Genomic DNA, 21,588 nt, shown 5'->3' with positions numbered 1-21,588 from the left:
GTCTTTGCTTTTACCTCGCTGATTTTTAACTTTGTCCACCCCAGTCCAACACCGGCATCTCCAAATCATTGATACATCTCGGCACAAATGATGTCGGGAAGAAGAGGAGGAACATACTACAGTGGGACTTCGGAGAACTAGGAAGAAGGCTGAAAAGCAGGACGTCCAAGGTTGTTATCTCCGGTTTGCTTCCAGTTCCTAAGACTGGTGAGGCCAGAAACATGGAGATAATGGACTTAAACGTGTGGCTGGGGAACTGGTGCAGGAAGCAAGGATTTAAATTCTTGGATCACTGTGGTATGTTTTGTGGTAAGCATAAATTATACAAGAGATACGGTTTGCGCCTTAATAGGTTAGGAACCAGCATTCTGGCAGGCAGGTTTGCTACTGCAACACAGCTACGGTTAAACTAAGTAGCGGAGGGGGAGGGGACAAACTGGATGTTTAAGAAGGAAATTGAAGGGAAAGTTAGAACAAGGGAAGTCAAGAAAGACAACTGTATCAATGAAGCACAAAACTCAATGAGGGATAATGCTGTAAGGTTGAGTGAAATAGGAGTTGATGGGAAAGGTGAGGGCAGTAACAAATTAAAAATAAGATGGGTGAGCTTGAGGGTCTTTTGGAAATTGGCAGATACGATATTGTGGGGATAACTGAGACGTGGCTTCAAGTGGACAGGGCCTGGGAAATGAATATTCATGGCTACACGTGCTTTTGTAATGACAAACTGACGGGCGGAGGGGTTGGGGTGGCCATGTTGGTAAGGGATGATATTCAGTCCTTTGCGCGGGGGGACCTAGAATCAGGGGGTGTAGAGTCAGTGTGGATAGAGCTGAGAAATTCTAAGGGTAAAAAGACCCTCTTGGGAGTTATCTACAGGCCCCCAAACAGTCGTCTGTATGTCGGATGTAAGTTGAATCAGGAGCTGAAATTGGCCGGTCACAAAGATGTTACGGCAGTTGTTATGGTGGATTTCAACATGCAATTTTGTCTCTGGTATTGTGCAATGAACCAGAATTGATCAGAAACCGCGAAGTGAAGGAGCCATTGGGACGTAGTGAACATAATAGAATAACCTTCAATCTGCAATTTGAGTGGGAGAGGGTACAATCGGAAGTGATAATATTTCTGTTGAATAAGGGATCTGTGGAGCTATGAGAGAGGAACTGGCCAAAGTTCAATGGTGCAATACCTTAGCAGGGACGACATTGGAGGAACAATGGCAGATATTTCTGTGTATAATGCAGAAGATGCAGGATCAGTTCATTCCAAAAAGGAATCTCCCTGAGGTAACAGTGGTTGAAGTATCTGAACTTATGGGAATTTATATTTGCCAGGAATTGGTGTTGGAGAGACTGTTAGGTCTGAAGGTTGATAAGTCCCCAGGGCCTGATGGTCGACATCCCAGCGTACTGAAGGAGGGGCTCGTGAAATCGTGGATGCATTGGTGATTTTTTTCCAGATTTCGATAGATTCAGGATCAGTTCCTATGGATTGGAGAGTGACTAATGTTGTACCACTTTTTAAGAAAGGTGGGAGAGAGAAAGCAGGAAATTATAGACCAGTTAGTCTGTCCTCAGTGGTGGGAAAGATGCTGGAGTCTATTATAAAGGATGAAATTACAACGCATCTGCATAGCAGTAACAGGATAGGTCAGAGTCAGCATGGATATATGAAGGGGAAATCATGTTTGATTAATGTTCTGGAATTTTTTGAGGATATAACTCTGAAGATGGACAAGGGACATCCAGTAGATGTAGTGTACCTGGACTTTCAGAAAGCTTTCATAAAGTCCCACACAGGAGGTTAATGAGCAAAGTTAGGCCGCATTGCATTGGGGGCAAAGTACTAACTTGGATTGAAAGTTGGTTGGCTGATAGGAAACAAAGAGTAGTGATAAACGGCTCCATTTCGGGATGGCAGGCAGTGACCAGTGGGGTACCGCAGGGATCAGTGCTGGGACCGCAGCTTTTTACAATATATGTTAATTTATAGAACATGGTATTAGTAATAACATTAGCAAATTTGCTGATGATACTAAGCTGGGTGGCAGGGTGAAATGTGAGGAGGATGTTAGGAGATTACAGGGTGACCTGGACAGGTTAGATGAGTGGTCAGATGCATGGCAGATGCAGTTTAATGTGGATAAATGTATGGTTATCCACTTTGGTGGCAAGGACAGGAAGGCAGATTACTACCTCTTTGCTTCTATGCTCAATCCCTCTTGTTATGAAGGCCAGCATGCTATTAGCCTTCTTCACTACCTGCCGTGCCTGCATGCTTACCTTCGTTGACTGATGTACAAGAACACCCAGAGGGATTGAGTATAGAACCAAACAGGTGCTTCTGCAGCTGTACAGGGCCCTGGTGAGACCACACCTGGAGTATTGTGTGCAGCTCTGGTCTCCAAATTTGAGGGAAGACACTCTGGCTATTGAGGGAGTGCAGCATAGGTTCACGAGGTCAATTCCTGGAATGGCAGGACTACTTACGCTGAAAGACTGGAGCAACTGGGCTTGTATACCCTTGAGTTTAGAAGACTGAGAGGGGATCTGATTGAGACATATAACATTATTAAAGGATTGGACACTCTAGAGGCAGGAAACATGTTTCCGCTGATGGGTGAGTGCCGACCCAGAGGACACAGCTTAAAAATATGGAGTAGACCATTTAGGACAGAGATGAGGAGAAACTTCTTCACCCCGAGAATGGTGGTTGTGTGGAATGCTCTGCCCCAGAGGGCCGTGGAGGCCCAGTCTCTGGATTCATTTAAGAAAGTGTTGGATAGAGCTCTCAAGGATAGTGGAGTCAAGGGTTATGGAGATAAGACAGGAACAGGATACTGATTAAGGATGATCAGCCATGATCATAATGATTGGTGGTTCAGGCTCGAAGGGCGGAATGGCCTACTCCTGCACCTATTGTCTATTGTCTAATAAGATATTTTAAAGTGATTGACTCTCTGCATCAGTAAAGACATGCCAGCTAGCCCACGGAGACATTGGTAATGCTTAACTGATATGGGTGAGCAGGGCAGAACCTCAACAGATCACAGGATATTCAGGGACAAAGGTTACAAGTGACCACATCAGCGAACAGGCACCGTGTGTTAGAATCTGACTGGTAGATGTGTAATAGACAATGACCTCATGTAATCAAAATGCTGAGTTAATTGAATTATTAATTTGATGTAATTAATTTACAGACCTGATGGAATCATCGCCCAATTGGTTGACTTGTGGACTTGATATGATCAACTGCACAACAACAGTTAGTTTGCAGACTGACATAACTTTGATGTCAGAAAGTGTAAGATTGGTATTATGCGGGTGTTTGACAGAGAGAGCTCAATTGTTCTGTGTGATGGTCTTGAGTTCCTCTCCTGGCTGTAATCAATTCCCGCTTGAATAAACTGCTATTCCTGCTGAATTCCCCAGGCCTTCAGAGTCTTCTTGCCTCACTCCGACAGCAGTTGTATTTGGATTTCTCACAGTGCCATGTCCCAGTGGGAGTAGGAACGGAAGGGTAGAGCAGATGAATGCGTGGCTGAGGAGCTTGTGGAGGGGAGAAGGATCCAAAGTTTTGAGTCATTGGAATCGCTTCTGGGGTAGAAGAGACCTGTCTAAGGAGGAACAGTTACACCTGAATTGCAAGGGCAATGATATACTGGTGGGGAGGTTTGCTCGAGCTGCTTGCGTTGGGGGCGGAGGGGTTTGGAATTGATACCCAGATACATAGTGGGGAAAGAGATCAGTCTGAGATTGGTATAGTTGTGTGAGAAACAAAGCTTACGCACTTCAATAATTTCAGTCCGAGACAAGATCTGAATCTGTAGTGTCATTTATTTCACCCTTGCAAGAGGGTGCAATGGCCACTGTATACAAGGCAGAGACACACACACACACACACACAGAATTCAACGAATACACGATATTTATGTAATTTTGTTCCTTTTTTTATCCCATTGCTCCTCCCCGTTTACATCTTCCACTTCTCTAAGACTGGCACCCATTACTCTTGTTTACCTCTTGCCTTATCCGGCTTTGTCTGTGACAAAATGTTTATTTCTGGCCTCACAAGGCCATTTGACCACATCCCACTGTGGCCCATTGTTAGGTATTATCTATTCCCTCCATCTGTGCTTTCCCCAACCAGACAGATCCTTATGACCTTTTAATTGGGGTTTGTTCCTGTGTTTCTGTACAAGTGGGAAACAGATGCTTATAACTACTGCTTGTGCAAGTATCTGGCTTAACCTACATCCTCACAGCACCTTATCTATTTGTCTGTAACATCTACCATTGTTTTGCAGTCATGTTTCATTCTTGCATACAATTTTAGCTAATACAAAAACAATTATGTATTTCCTCCACATAGTTTGCATTCTTGTTGACTCAGCTCTTAGTTGAAAGAATTACACAATGGTGTGAGTTCATTTACCTTGCATAAGTAACTATAATTGCAGAAGTAACACGACTTTACCTATGTCCCACAATTTCCCCTTTTTCTTGAATTACCATTTGTTATTTTCTGCATTTTTCTTTTCAGCATCGCCCCCAAAATTCGCAAGCATCATTCCCCAGATTTCATCCATCTTGATCTCACTCATCGCCTCATTATTTAGTCAATTTCCTCTGCTTGGTCCCTTTTAGTGGCATCTATTTCATTTAGGCTGTCTCAATCAGTCTTTGGGTGCGCCCTCGTATGATACAACAGAATATGATACAATAGCCAATGGCCACCAACACCCCGACTACGACTATCAGGGAAGTAAGGATGGAAACCATCACCCCCTTCCATTTTCCAAACCATGATACAAGCCATCCCATGAGAGATGTGTCTACTCATGAATTCTCGGCCAGTTCCTCTGCTAAGGTAGTCAATCACCTTAAGACCCGAGTAATTGAACCATCAGGCACAATGTTAATAGGAATCAAGGTACAACAGCTTCTTCCTAACACACACACACACACACACACACACACACACACACACACACACACACACACACACACACACACACCCTTTTCCCGCTAGAATCATATCAAGGGCCATTCTTTTTTTCCCATGCCATCCTACTTGTCACATCAAACTGTTCTGATATTCCTTTAACCGCATCTCTTGTATAATTTATATTTCACTGTTGATTATAGAAAATGTAATTTATCCAACCTACATTTTTATTAATTGTTACCCACCAGAAGAGAGCTGACTCAAAGCCTGCTGCAATCTGGTTACGAGCCTTGAACTCATCAGGTACCCAAGGGACTCCTATAGAGTCCAGATAAATCCTGTCATCGAAAGAAGTGTCTAACAGTAATCTCTTACTCCTTCCCTTTTTCCCCACTATATTTTCCTTCTCAAATGCCAGGGTAAATGGAATTGCCAATTGCACAATTGCACATATCCCTCTCCAATCCATTGGTATGGTGGGTCTCAATATTTTGCCTCCGCAGTACCACCACAGATCCGCTCGGGGAGCCATTGGTGCTGAGTAGTTCCCTCCAGTGTCCGTATCGGTGCCATTCTTAATCTCTGTACATACTTTTAGCTTCCACAAATCTCTAGACCGATTTGTACCTTGTCTATTCACACACATCGTGTGATTTCCGACTGTGGCTGAAAATGTAGTGGGGGGGGGGGGGGGGCTTTTGAATCTTTCTTCTCCAAGGGAGCGAAGATCAGGGATAGAGAGGTACAATTCCTATAATTCCATGCAGTCTTATCCTGATACAGGGTTATAATACATTTCATGACCTTCCTGTCTCGCTTACACCCGAGTGGAAAGGGAACCACCTGGGTCACTGGCCTACCAGAGGCGCATGCATAGCATTTGCTCTTGTGCAGACATCTTACAGTACACTTTACCCATTCAAACCAGTCATCCCCATATCCAGCTTCTATTTCAATGGTCTGTTTCAAGTCCTTTATCTCTATAATTTTTACTACTTTAGGACCATCGGAAGGGGTGAAATATTGTACCTTGTGATTCAATACTTCTGCCCGTTTTCCCTGTCCTGCGCTAATTTTTAAATCAACAGCCCAAGAAATACTTCCCGTTTGCTTATATTTCTATCACAAATGTTTCATCTAACTGTATCTCATAGGTGCCCCCCACCACCCCCACCCCGAGAATTGCTTTGTGCCATGTGGTTTTCTTTATCATTAGGTATATTCGGTTACGCTCTATATCGGCACAATCGAGAGGTAACTGGAAGGTGGCCCGGTGTATTGTGACAAAACCATTATACCAAGTACCATCCCCAAAGGATTTAAGATGTATCTCTGAGATGCAGTACTGTCTCAGATTATCTACATCCCCACAATTTACTAAGTTACATGCATCAGGTCTATTACTTGGGGATTATCAGACTCAGGGACCATTAATAATACATATGAAAATTATATTTGACAAAATCCCAATACAAAGAGAACTAGCATCATAATTCTAAGCATTCCCAGCATTCTACAAATTGTGCTGAAACACAAAAAAAATTAATACACAATCCTACAGAAATAATCCCGCGCTCGCATCGCCACTGTATAATCAGTTACTCAAAGTCTCTTCAGCCTGAGTTTCAGCGGGTCTTCCGTTGATTCGGCTGTCCAGACTTCTTCCTCAACTGGAGATTTCATTGGCCCTTTGATCCGAGTGTAGTGAGTCCAGCCTTTCTCCGCTGTCCTTATTGTCGTTTCAGTAATCAAAGGATCCTGATACGGCCTTTCCCAGTCCGGCTGCAATTTAGTCTCTGTCCATGATGTCACTAAGACCCAATCTCCCGGCCGGATGGGATGAACGGTGAATTCAAGGGGTGGAGTCTGTGCCAATAAACCCTGTTTCCTGAGGAAAGACAAAGAGGAGGACAAGCCCAGTATATACTTATTTAAGAACAAGTCTTTAGTTTCGAGAATTGTCAATTCTCCGTTCGTTTCCAGATAAGGTAATCCAAAGATGATTTCATAGGGGATAGTCCCAAGTCTTTCCTTGTGGCTGTTCGTACTCGCAAGAGAGTTATAAGTAAACATTTGGTCCAAGGGAGTCTGGTTTCTATTATCAATTTAGAGAGCTGTCGTTTGAGTGTTTGGTTCATTCTCTCAACCCTTCCCGATGATGGTGAGTGCCATAGAGCATGGAACTCCCAGGAAATTCCCAACCCTTTCATTATCTCCTGTAACACTTTAGAGGTAAAATGAGTTCCTTGGTCGGAATCTATACGGTTCACTAGCCCATATCGGGGAATTGTGTGCACTAATATTGTTTTAGAAACCACACTCGCAGTGGCGGTGGCTAGGGGGTATGCCTCAACCCAACCAGATAGATGATCTACTATGACCAGCATATATTTTAGTCTTCCTACTCTGGGTAGTTCAGTATAATCCACTTGAATACTCTGGAAGGATCTCAATCCCGGGTCTCTTCCTCACGGGCTCAGTTTTCTCAAGAATTGCTTATTTACCTTTCTGTATGTTATACATCCCTCACATATTTGTTTAGCAATTGTATATATTCCTTTACATCCATATTCCCTAAAAACTAAAAGATACAATTCTTGTACTCCTCAATAACTGACTTGATGTAGAACAGCCACAATTTCTCACATTATCATTTTGTTTAACATTTCCCTTCCATCGGGTAACATCCATTGCCCGTCTGCTGTTTTTTTGCAGCCCCAAAATCTTTCAATTCTTTTTCTTCTCTTTCAGTAAATATAGGAGCTTCCGGGGATTAGGGACAGTAGGTATTAGGGAATGAATCAGCATTCCTTGTGGGTCTAGGCCTGCTTCCTTTGCCCCTTCATCGACTAATCTATTCCCCTTAACTTCTGGTTCATTTCCTTTCTGATGACCATTTACATGCACCACCGCTATTTCTCAGGGGAGTAATAGGGACTCCACGACCCGTTTAATCAACTCCTCACGTACTAATTCCTTCCCCCGGCTATTGATCAGTCCTCTTTCCTGCCATATCTTTCCGAAAGTGTGCACAACACCAAATGCATACTTAGAGTATGCTGCTCCGTCTTTATTTTCCAACGCCCTAAGGGTTATTTCCAGTGCATAGAGTTCGCAGGAATGAGCTGACCACCCATTTGGCAACCCTCCTGCCTCGACCAAACTAAATTTCATCACATCTACAACTGCATACCCATTATTTCTTTTCCCTTCAGGCACCTGGGATGATCTGTCTATAATGAGTCAGGCTCCTGCATGAAGCAGAACATCTCACAGGACATGCCGACCTTAGTTTGGTATTCTATAATGTCAAGGCAGTTGTGCTCTGGATTCTAAGGAGATTCTCCTTCCCCTTTCCAAAGAAAGGCAGCTGGATTTAAACAATTGTCCGTGACCAACACTAGATCATCCTTTTCTATTAATATTGCCTCATATTTCAGAACCCACGAGTCCTGTCAACCATCGCCCAGCTTTTTGGGTTAGGATCGTTCTCACTTGGTGTGGGGTGCTTACTATTAGTCCCCAAATGTAAGCTTCCTGCTTTCCTCCACCAACAGTGCAGTGGCAGCCATGGCCTGCACACACTCAGGCCACCCCCGGGATACTGGTCCAATAGCTTCGAAAGATATGCTACTGGCTGTTTCATTCCTCCCCACCTCTGGGTTAATACTCCCAAAGCCGCTCTCTTATCCACGGTAGCAAAGAGCTGGTAAGATTTATCTAGAGAAGGTAAGGCTGACATGGGTGCATGGATCAGATCTCTTTTGAATTCTTAACTAGTTCTTTCTCCTCTTCTTCCCAACTCAGACACTTTGGTTAATCCTCTAATAGTTTGAGATATAATTTATTCATCTTTTGAGCATAAGAATCAATCCACAATCTGCAATATCCGTTTAAACCCAAAAAATTCCACAACTCCCGTTTAGTCCTGGGCCGTGGAATCCCCAGTATTCCCTCTAACCGTTCCGGGCTTATCTTTCGCTTTCCCTCACTAACTAAATGTCCCAAGTATATCACTTCTCGCTCCACATATTGTAGTTTGATTTTAGATACCCGCAATCATTGCTGGCCCAGGAAATTCAATATTTTTTTAGTGGCTTCTACTACTCTTTCTCTTCTCTTTCCTGTTACTAAGAGGTCGTCTACATACTGCAACAGGGTAGGTCGCTTGGGGCTGCTAAATTTCTCCAATATCTATTCTAACATCTGTCCAAATAAATTCGGGGATTGCGTAAACCCCTGGGAGAGCACAGTCCACCGGTATTGCTGTTTCTGTCCTTTTCTGGGATCGTCCCATTCAAAGGCACAAAAATCCCACTTGCCCCAGCCAAGGGACAAGCCCAAAAGGCATCCTTTAAATCTATCACACTAAACCATTTGTGGTCATGATGGATCTTACTTAATAACGTATAAGGATTTGGCACCACTGGGTGCCTGACCTGTTCTATTCAATTCAATGTTCTCAAATCCTGAACCAATCGGATTTTCGCACTGATAGAGTTAGGATATTATAAGGACATATACTTGGATCGAACAGTCCATCTCTAGCCCCTCAATGACTGGCTGCAGTCCTCGTTTACCTTCTATGTAAATGGGATATTGTCGCTCATAAACAACATCCCGTTTCCTTTTTAAACTTATTTCTAGGAGATGGATCTGTACTTTTCCACGATTCCCTTTTCTAGCCCATATAATAAGGTCTATCTCTCTCTCCACATCTTCCATCAACATTGCCATTTGTACAACTAATTATTTTTCCTGACTTCAAATCGCCAGTCCTAAGATGATAATTAAATCTCTCCTGAGTAAGTTACTTCCTATATCGGGGATATACAACAGTTCCCATGTGACTGTATCATTAGGACCTTTTATCATCATAGGTTCAAATACTGGAACAGTAAATCCTTCCCCTTTTACCCCTGAAACTGTAATTGACTGTGTTGACATTTCTTTGGTTTAAAATTCAGCGATGATCGTGCTGCCCCCGTATCTACGAGGAAGACTACCTCTTCCCCACAGGGTCCCACCTTCAATTTTATCGAGAGTTCCTGGTGGCTCCCCGGGGGCAGGAAACCCTGACACCCCTATTCTTCAACAAAATTGATAAGCGAATTGCCCTTTCTTTCCTTTGTAGATCAGGACACTCCCACTTGAAATGCCCAAGTTTCTGCAATAATAGCATCCTGCCGGTGGAGACTTCCATCTCTGCCCCTGTCTCCCTCTCCCTCTCCCTCTCTGTCCTACATGTTGCCTCCCGCCGCTCCGGTTGCTCACTATTGGTTCCATTCTTTTCTTAACTACCTCATCAATGGTAGCTACCATCATTTTGCCTTCTGTGTTTGTCTCTCATCCTCTCTCTTTGCAAACACTTTCTGTACCTCTCTTAATAATTCATCTAATGGTGTTTCGCTCCTCCCTTCTATCTTCAGTATATTTCTCTGTGTCTGTCCTTGCCTTTGTCATAAAATGTACTTTCAAAAGACCCTGTGCCACTGGGTCCTCAGGGTTCATTCCAGAGTATTTCCGCATTGAGTCTCTTAACCTTTGCAAGAAAGCTGAGGGAATCTCATCTTTCTCCTGTCTAACTTCAAAGGCTTTAGTCAAATTCTGCGAATTCGGAACTGCCTCTCTTTTTTTTAGAATCAGGTCTTTCAACTCCCTCATTTCTTCCCTATGCTCCGGGTTTTGATTTTCCCACTGGTTGTCTCTGAGGGGAAACTCCGTCTCTCCCTGTCCAGTATCCCCATCCCCAATGAGAAGTTCCCTGTCCCATATTTTAATGGCTGCTCCAAGTATAAGTCCCCTTTCTTCCCCAGCAAATAGCATATTCAAAATAGACATTAACTCAGTCCACGAATACAGACTGGGCCCCAAAAATTGATCAAGTTGTTCAGACAACCCTACCGGATACTCGTCCAGGACCTTCATCCCCTTATTAAATATTCTGAACTCCCCACTGATGAGGGGGCCCTTACAAACCCAATCTCTTTGTCCCCTATTGGTACCTCCCGATGGGGATAAGTCTTTACATTCTTCCCCATTTTTTGTTTTTGTTTCTCCCCTTATGATTTGGTTTAGATACTCCAGAGGCCTACTCGACGTCTACTTTATTTTTCCTTTTCTTTCAGGATTAAGGTTCGGGAAGAACAACATTCCTGTCCACTGCCCCTTCGTCCACCTCGGGGAGCCATTTTATGGAACTGATCCAGCCGCGATTGCATGCACTTGACCCATTTCTGGTGTTATTAGCGTGGTGCTAATAACACCAAGGTCGTGGGTTCGATCCCCACACTGACCACATGCAGCACTTGTGTGGTTGCTGTGTTTCCAAACGACGTGCTCCACAAAGCCGTAAGCGCCATCTGCGCAATAAAACATTCGACAGGGTTAGACGCACGACTTGATCGCCGTACCCGTGATGACTGGTGGATGTTGTCTGCAGCAAATCAACCAGTCTCAGTTGTTTTCACCAACAAATGCAGCACATGAAATATGTGCAGTATTAGGCAGACCTGGCACCGTCTCGGAGGAGAACCAGAGTTCACGCTTCAATTCAATCAAAGATTCGTTCGTGCTATTTTCCTGAATCTCTGTTAATACTCGTCACACGACTTCCAGACGCAATTCGTTCGCTTGCTCACCTCTCATGCATCGACACTGGAGTTATCATATCACCAGCAATATCATAGAGCCATTAATAAAAGCAAATTACTGCGGATGCTGGAATCTGAAACCAAAAGAGAAAATGCTGGAAAATCTCAGCAGGTCTCGCACCATCTGCAAGGAGAGAAAAGAGCTGACGTTTCCAGTCTAACTGATTAAAGATAAAGATAAAAACAAAGGGGGAGTATTATGGAGCTATTTATACCACGCTGAGAGAAGGTGAGTCAAGGCTCCAGATGCAAAGGTGATAATGACAGTGCATGGAGAGATTAAAGGGAGATTAAGAGGCGTGAATGACCCAGGCTGAAGCCAGCGCTACGTGACAAAATATGTGAGGGATGGGTGAAGCAGAGACAAAATGGAAAACAGGGGAGAAGGGTAGCAAAGCGGGAGGAGGAGAGCAAAAAGGTATTGAGAGAGTGGGGAGCGAGAGAAAGAGAGACAGTCAAGAAATAAGAGGTACAGAACAGTGAAAAAAAACACAACTAAAAAAGTTAAATAAAATAATTGAAATAAAATTACCTGAAGTTGTTTGAATTCAACAACTTCAGACGATTGTACTTCTTTTTTTTAATTTATCTTTTTTATCATTTCACCTGCACTATCATAGAGCCATTAGATATGGACAGCACTGAAAACACAGTCTTCGGTCGCACTCGTCCATTCCAAACAGATATCCTCAACTGATCCAGCCGCGATTGCATGCACTTGACCCATTTCTCTCTAAACCTTTCCTATTCAAGTACACGCCCAGATTCCTTAACAGTATTGGAATTATACCATCCATCACCAGCTCGTCTGGTAACTTATTCCAGAAACGCACCACCCTCTGCGTGCAGCCGTTGCCCCTCACTGCCTTTCGAATTCTCACCCTCCCACACCAGATTTATACCCTCTCGTTCTGAACTGCCCCACCTGAGCGAAAGGAACTTGTCTATTTACCCGATTCATTCCCCTCATGATTGAAAAACCTCCGTAAGATCAGCTCCCAGCCTCTGACGCGCCAGGCGAAATAGTGAGCGAGTGTTCAGCCTGTAAACGTTTGCACCTTTTCCATTTACAAATGTAGGATGATGTAGCATGCTGTCTGAAGCAATCATTTTAGCAGCTGACCTGTCGCTGACAAACTCTGCAGGAAGGACTGACAACTTGCTAAATATGCTGTCAAACGAAGATTTCATAAGCAACATGAGTCATTGAGCAAACCGTGCAATTGACTTCTGAGCTGTTGCTGACACCAAAGCAACTGCGTCGTTCGGGAGCAGAAAGAACCCCACTGATAGATTACAATTCAAATGCATTTGGCATAAGGTTCGTAGCAGTTAATCAGCAGCACGTAACCCTGACTCCAAAGGTTTGTGAGTATCCAGAAGAACAGTGAGCGATCGTTGAAGGTACGGTTCTCCAGACGAAATTTGTCAACGTGAGAAGCTGCAGCTGAGCTGGTGGCGTTGCGATTGAAATTGCATGCGTCCGGACATTGTGCTTAATTTTAGATATCAGAGCAAATGGTTAACTCGAGTATGCGCGTTCGGAAAAGTCAATGTTTTTTTTGTTGAAAAGCTTTGCAACGAAAGGAAATACTTCAGACTATCGTGCGATCGATGAGAAGCAGAAAATGCAGAGCAGCCGTGGTTGTGAGCACCGGCGATATAGGCATTTGCTTTCGCTGGGCCGCCAGCGTTGGTCGGTTAGCTCAGCTGGTTGGAGCTTGGTGCTAATGACGCCAAGGTCGTGGGTTCGATCCCCACACTGACCACATGCAGCGCTTGTGTGGTTGCTGTGTTTCCAAACAACGTGCTCCACCAAGCCGTAAGCACCATCTGCGCAATAAAACATTTGACAGGGTTAGACGCACGACTTGATCGCCGTACCCGTGATGACTAGTGGATGTTGTCTGCAGCAAATCAACCAGTCTCAGTTTTTTTCACCAACAAATGCAAAACATGAAATATGTGCAGTATTAGGCAGACCTGGCACAGTCTCGGAGGAGAACCAGAGTTCAGGCTTCAATTCAAATCAAAGATTCGTTCATGCTATTTTCCTGATCTCTGTTCATACTCGTCACATGACTTCCAGAGGCAATTCGTTCGCTTGCTCACCTCTCATGCATCGACACTGGAGTTATCATGTCACCACCAATATCATAGAGACATTATTAAAAGCAAATTACTGCGGATGCTGGAATCTGAAACCAAAAGATAAAATGCTGGAAAATTTCATCAGGTCTGGCACCATCTGCAAGGAGAGAGACGAGCTGACGTTTCGAGTCTAACTGATTAAAGATAAAGATATAAACTAAGGGGGAGTATTATGGAGCTATTTATAACACGCTGAGTCTGAGTTGGGAAGAAGAGGAAAAAGAACTATTTAAGAATTTAAAAGAGATCTGATCCATGCCCCTGGGTCAGCCTTACCTTCTCCAGATAAACCTTTCCATCTCTTTGCTACCATATATGAAGAGCGCGGCTTTGGGAGTATTAACCCAGAGGTGGGGAGTAATGAAACAGCCAGTAGCATATCTTTCAAAGCTATTGGATCCAGTATCCCAGGGCAGGCCTGAGTGTGTGCAGGCCGTGGCTGCCACTGCACTGTTGGTGGGGGAAAGCAGGAAGCTTACACTTGGGGGAGCCCTAATAGTAAGCACCCCACACCAAGTGAGAACGATCATAAACCAAAAAGCTGGGTGATGGTTGACAGATTCGCGGGTTCTGAAATATGAGGCAATATTAGTAGGAAAGGATGATCTCGTGTTGGTCACGCATAATTCTTTAAATCCAGCTTCCTTTCTTTGGAAAGGGGAAGGAGAATATCCTTAGAATCCAGGGCACGACTGCCTTGACATTATAGAATACCAAACTAAGGTCTTCATGGACCTGAGAAATGTTCCGCTTCATGCAGGAGCCTGACTGTTTATAGGCAGATCACCCCGGGTGACTGAAGAGAAAAGACATAATGGGTATGTACTTGTAGACGGGATGGAAGGTGGTGTGGTAGAGGCAGGAAGGTTGCCAAATGGGTGGTCAGCTCAGACCTGCGAACTCTATGCATTGGAAAGTGTCCTTAGGGCGTTAGAAAATAAAGAGGGAGCAGCATACAGAGACTCTAAATATGTATTTGGTGTTGGCACTTTCGGAAAGATATGGCAGGAAAGAGGACTGATCAATAGCCGGGGGAAGGAATTTGCACACGAGGAGTTGATTAAACTGGTCTTGGAATCCCTATTACTCCCCTGAGAAATAGCGGTAGTGCATGTAAATGGTCATCAGAAAGGAAATGAACCAGAAGTTAGGGGGAAAAGATTAGGCGATAAAGTGGCTAAGGAAGCAGGCCTGGACACACAAGTAGTGCTAATTCATTCCCTAATATCTCCTGTTCCTGATCCCCGGAAGCTCTTATGTTTACTGAAAGAATTGAAAAAGAATTGACAGATTTTGGGGCTGAAAAAAACAGCAGATGGGCATTGGATGTTACCTGATGGAAGGGAAATGTTAAACAAAATGATGATGCGAGAAATTATAGCTGTCCTACATCAAGGCAGCCATTGGGCAGTACAAGCAACGTATCCTTTAGTTCTTAGGGAATATGGATGTAAAGGAATATATACAATTGCTAAACACATATGTGAGGGATGTATCATATGCAGAAAGGTAAAAAATAAAGTCGTGAGAAAACAGACCTCGGGAGGAAGAGACCCGGGATTGAGACTCTTCCACAGTATACAAGAAGATTATACTGAACTACCCAGAGCAGGAAGACTAAAATATATACTGGTCATAGTAGATCATCTATCTGGTTGGGTTGAGGCTACTGCCACTGCGAGTGTGGTGTGTAAAACAATATTGGAGCACATAATTCCCCGATATGGGCTAGTGAACCATATAGATTTCGACCAAGGAACTCATTTTACCTCTAAAGTGTTACAGGAGATAATGAAAGGGTTGGGAATTTCCTCAGGAAACAGAGTTTATTGGCACAGACTCCACCCCTTGAATTCACCGTTCATCCCATCCGGCCGGGAGATTGGGTCTCAGTAAAATCATGGACAGAGACTAAATTGTAGCCGGACTGGGAAGGGCCATATCAGGAACCTTTGATTACCGAAACGACAATAAGGACAGCGGAGAAAGGCTGGACTCACTACACTCGGATCAAAGGGCCAGTGAAATCTCCAGTTGAGGAAGAAGTCTGGACAGCCGAATCACGGAAGACCCGCTGAAACTCAGGCTGAAGAGACTTAGAGTAACTGATTATACAGTGGCGACGCGAGCGCAGGATTATTTCTGGAGGATTGTGTATTAATTTTTATTGTACTTCAGCAGAATTTTTAGAATGCTGGGGATCTTAGAGTTATGATGCTAGCTCACTTCGTATTGGGATTTTGTCAAATATAATTTCATATGTATTATTAACGGTCCCTGCATCTGATAATCCGCAAGAAATAGACGCTGATGCATGCAGTTTAGTAAATTGTGGGATGTCGATAATCAGAGACAGTACCGCAGCTCAGAGATATATCTTAAGTCCTTTGGGGATGGTACTTGGTATAATGGTCTTGGAACAATACACAGGGCCACCTTCTGGTTTTCTCCCACAATCCAAAGATATGCAGGTTAGGCAAATTGACCATGCTGAGCTGCACGTTCTGTTCAGGGATGTGTCGGTTATATGCATTAGTCAGGGGTCAGTGTCCAGTAATCTGAGAGCAGAATGGTGCTGAGTGGATTATTCTTTGGAACGTCAGTGTCGACTTGTTGGGCCAAATGGCCTGTTTCCACACAGTAGGGATTGTATAAACTTAGAATTGTGTTTCGCGAAGCAAAACTGACCTTTTTTTTAACTGTTGCATTAAAAACTTACCTTTAGCTGTCAATTGTCAATATGTAAAATATCTCAATGTTACTGAAATCAATGTTCAAACAAAACACTGCACATAAAGCTGCACAAAGATCTTCATGACCATCTAATTACTGTTCAGTGGAATAATCACAGTAAAATTTTACTGTTTCTGAGATCAATCCCCACTATCACAGTAAGGACCAGGTTATCATTCCCTTCAATAAATGCAATCGTTGTCCTCTGGTATTTCACTTCAGTCGTTATACACCATAATGGTTGTTCAAAGCATGGTTATTCTTTATTATGAAGGGCCAAGTGTTCTTACGGCAAGAGATGTTGTTCGATCTGATGCATGTTCTCAAACAAGTTTTCACGATAAATATTGCAAAAAATGTGTTTATTTGGTATTGTTCAGCTGCTGATGCTAACATTTTCAGTTCATGTTTATTAAGCATATTTGGAGAAAGTGAGGAAAGCTGTGGTGTTGCAAAAGTGCAGGCACATTCAAAGAGCAGGAGTATCGAAAAGATTCCTGATGAAGGGCTTATGCCCAAAACATCGATTCTGCTTCTCCTTGAATGCTGCCTGACCTGCTGTGCTTTACCGGTACAATGCTCTTGCCATTAGAAATATTTGAGTAAATATTCAGAGACAATACTAAAAGTTACCTCTGTCAATTTAATTGACTGTGCTTTCTATTCACGGAACGTTTCATGTTAATTGCTCCTCTTTTTCTTCTTAAATCTGATACAAATTTCAAAATACAGAACACATTAAAATTCACATGAATTATAAATTTACGTTCTCGACAAGAAAACCAATGGAAGGCGATATAGAATTCTTGAACAGCCTACACATTTGAATGAAAAAGCAATTCCTTCTAAAAAATGTTTCCACGTCTGTATCTTTTTCTCAATTCAATAATCCTGCAAGTTTATAATTGTCAGTTGATCTCTCTGAATGAGTACCTAATCAATGTCAATGTAACAGCTGAAACATTAACAACAGATTGATAACTGGGTGTTAAAGACCTTATTTGAAGCCAACAAATGTTTGATATTTCCTAGAATTCCACCAGAAAACATACTTGAATCATAATACAAGAAGTGAGATGTGCAAACCTTATTTTTAAATGAACAAACTCCAATATTTCCAAAGGATTTCAATCTTACGCTCAAAATGAACAGGTGAATGGAAAAACAAAAACAAATTTCTGACAATTCATAAACTGAATAACAATTACAAATTCATTTTGATCAAAGGACAGAGTAATATATAGATGAATCACAACATTTAGTAACAAAGTAGGTAATCAGCTGACTGACAAGTAATACGTGGTAGCATTTGTTAGTTTACTGAAGAAGATATCAACTTTATTTTCAATTTATACAACGACAGAATAATGTTTAATGTGTTTCAATTTTTTGGACTTGCCCCTTTGCAGCAATAAAAGATCAATCTCATTACTTAGACATCGTAATCTTTAATTATGCAACATTTTCAAATATTCTCCAGGAATTTATAAGCGACAGAATTAGATACAGGTCTCCCCACTATCCGAAAGTAAAGCGTTATTATGAAACCTTACATAAACTGAAAAGGCGTTCGTCGAAGAAGCATTAATTTATATGGGAAACACCTCCCCTTTTCTGAGTAAAAGTGAAAATCCTCTTCAGATTTCTTCCAGTCAGATAAAACAGGGACAGATGTAAGTCTTTTGTAAAAGCAAAGTGGCTAAAGCGAATTTTCCAACACATATTTCTTGGTAACCTGACACAAATAAGCATCAGATTTTGTGATTATTGATATAATAGATAAAAGCAGATCTGATGTTGGATTGAAAAGCAGTTCAGTCTGTGCTTAGGTACTCTCTAATTTCCATTCAGATAGCTCTTGATATATTTGTGGTGAAGGTGTGATTTGAAACCTTCCCTCGGGTTTAGTACTAGAGACACTGCCACATCTCCACAGGCTCCTTTCGTAATGTTCCCACTCAGGACGGCAGGACTACAATATTATGTTTAATATGGTTACTGAAATGAAAACTAATCAGCTGTTTATTGTAGTAATTTGAATCGGAATTAATTAGGTAGTTTCTGTGTGTAATGGACTGGAAATTAAACAATATTTTACACTAACAATAGAATAAATGAATGATAGTCTTAAATAAAGAGAATCTCATGACAATTCTTTGAAAGACAAATTGACAGAACTGCGGGATCATTGTACTTTAATTTTAAAAATGCATCAGTCATTCAATATGAACATTCAGCCGAAGTCAAGTTCCCTTCCTGTCAACAACGTAGAACTTCCACAATTTCAAAATGAACCGTCATTGATAAAGGAAGGAACAAACAGATGCTAATTCTATTTTCTTCACATAAACGTGCGATGAATTTTAAGTAAGTTTCATATATGTAAAAAGGAAACTCTTATTGTGGTTCTAAATACAATAAGTGTTAGCATGAAGTGAAACATAATCAAATCAATTTAACTGTGTTTTCTCAGTTAAAATACCGTTCAATATTCAAAGTAGTCGAGTGATTGTACACTGCAATATCTTTACATTAATTCAGTGCTGAGACATAATTCCACATTTATACCCCTTATAGTGAAGCAAACTTGTGCCAGGAGTCTGAGCAGGTAGGGGAGGTCTTTACTGAGTACTTTGCTTCAGTATTCACAAGTTAGTGGGACCTTGTTCCTTGTGAGGACAACGTAAAACAGGTTGATATGGTGGAACAGGTCGATGTTAAGACAGAGAATATGCTGAAAATATGTAAAAATCATGGGGATAGATAAGTGCCCTGGGCCAGAAAGGGTATAACCTAGGTTGTTATGGGAAGGGAGGCAAGTGATTACTGTGCTTTGGCAATGATCTTTGCATCCTCACTGTCCACTGGAGTCATACCAGATAATTGGAGGGTGGCAAAAGTTATTCCCTTATTGAAGATCCTGGGAATCATCAATGAGTCAGTCTTACATCAGTTGTGGGCAAATTCTTGGAGAGAATTCTGAGAGACAGGATTTATGATTATTTGGAAAAGCATAGATTGATTAGAGATGGTCAGCATGGCTTTGTGAGCGGCAAGTTATGCCTCACAAGCCTCATTGAATTATTTGAGGTTGTGGCAAACACATTGGTGAGGACAGAATAGTGGGTGTGGTGTATAAGGACTTTAGCAAGGTGTTTGATAAGGTTCTCCATGGTAGGCTCATTCAGAAAGTAATGAGACATGGGATACAGGGAAACCCGGCCTGGTTAGAAAATAAATTGGTTGACCCATAGAGGACAGGGTGAGATTAAATGGATAGTTTTCAGCTTGGAGCACGGTGACCAATGGTGTTCTGAAGGGATTAGTTGTGGGACCTCTGCTATTTGTGATTTTTACAAATGACTTGGATGAGGAAGTGGAAGGGTGGATTAGGAAGTTTGCCAATGACACGAGGGTTGGTGGAGTTGTGGATAGTGTGGAGGGCTTTTGCAGGTTGCTAGAGGACATTGACAGGATGCAGAGCTGGGCTGAGAAGTGGCAGGTGGAGTTCAACCTCGGAAAATGTGAAATTATTCATTTTGGAATTTTAAATATGAATGCATATTTTTCAGATTAAATACAGGATTCTTGACAATGTGAAGGAACAGAGGGATCGTGGGGTGCATGTCCATACATCCCTCATAGCTGACATCTAAGGTGATAGGGCTATTAAGACAGTGCATAGCGTGTTGGCTTTCATGAATGGGGAGGTTGAGTTTAAGAGCCACGAGGTTATGCTGCAGCTCTATGGATCCCTGATGAGACTATACTTGGAATATTGTGTTCTGTTCTGATCACCTCATAAGACATAGGATGTGGAAGCTTTAGAAAAAGTGCAGATGAGATTTATCAAAATGTTGTCTGGACTGGAAGGCATGTCTTATGACTAAAGGTTGACAGAGCTGGGGCTTTGGTCATTGCAATGAAAGAGGATAATAGTTTACTTGATAGCTTTGGGTAAGTTGATGAGAGGCATAGATAGAGTGGATAATGAAAGACTTTTCCCGACAAAGTGGCATAATTTTAAGATGAATGGGAGAAGTTGTGCGGAGATGTCAGAGATATTTTCTTTATAGATAGTGGTGAGTGTGTGGAATGCACTGCCAGTGGTGGTAGTAGATTCAGATCTATCAGGGACATCTAAAGGACTCTTGGATAGGAACATGGATGATAGTAAATGAAGGGCATGTTGGTTAGTTTGATCTTAGAGTTGGATAAAATGTCGGAACAACATCGTGGCCAAAGGGCCTGTACTGTGCTGTACTGTTCTATATTCTATGGATTGAAATGAACAATTATTTTATATTAACAACATATAGATTTTCAAAACTCTATTACCATACTTAAGAATAATGATAAATTTCATCTTGTTATTTGACTGTGCTATCTGCAGAAATGAACGGAATTATTGCAGGGAAAAGTAATTAGGATTTTCTAAATTTACAAAGCTGGAATTACACAGATCATTCAAATGAGCAAAAGTCATATTTTCGACAGTGGGCATTGCATCAGAAATAATGGATTCTTTTGTAGGTGTGTTGATTGGAAATAAAATGGATTTTTATATTACTGTATAGGTACTGGGGAAGATTGGATTAAATTCAAATATAAACTTCACTGTAGTTGTTAGCAAGACTCAACTAAAGCATATTATAATTATTGTCATGCAAATACCTTAACAGTTACTGTTAGAATCCTGAAAAAAAGATATATTGTACCATTTTTCAAAAAGTCAATAAATTAAATTGTGAACCTCCGTACACTTGTTACCCAGGCCAATTATTATGCAATTATTGTAATGGTAATAACTTGATAACTAATGCTAAAACCTAAACAGATAAATTGTTTCAATACTTTATCAGCATGTTCCTCTGAAATTGATTGGCTATTTATGAAGATCGGTGAACTGAGGGACAAAATATTGATTGATTGAATTGAAGGAAAAAATGAGACAGTGTTTATTGAACAGAATTGTCTTTGTTTAAAAATGCAGTTAATGCAAGAATAATATATTTTCCTCCATTGGTTTTCTTGTAGAGACATTTTTTTTTAAATTGTCATGATTCAAGGTAGACACTGGTGTCAGAGTGTGCAAAGG

General features: G+C 41.9%; 1 non-coding gene across 1 annotated transcript; it reads left to right on the top strand.

Annotated features, from left to right (window-relative positions):
- Positions 1–13,301: 13,301 nt before the first annotated feature.
- trnai-aau (transfer RNA isoleucine (anticodon AAU)) lies at positions 13,302–13,375 on the top strand. Its single transcript has one exon. It is a non-coding gene; the product is annotated as a tRNA-Ile (tRNA).
- Positions 13,376–21,588: the final 8,213 nt, after the last annotated feature.

This window comes from Chiloscyllium punctatum, unplaced genomic scaffold (assembly GCF_047496795.1).
Source record: "Chiloscyllium punctatum isolate Juve2018m unplaced genomic scaffold, sChiPun1.3 scaffold_386, whole genome shotgun sequence".
NCBI classification, from domain to species: Eukaryota; Metazoa; Chordata; class Chondrichthyes; order Orectolobiformes; family Hemiscylliidae; genus Chiloscyllium; species Chiloscyllium punctatum.
This window is presented reverse-complemented; position numbering and strand designations above follow the sequence as displayed.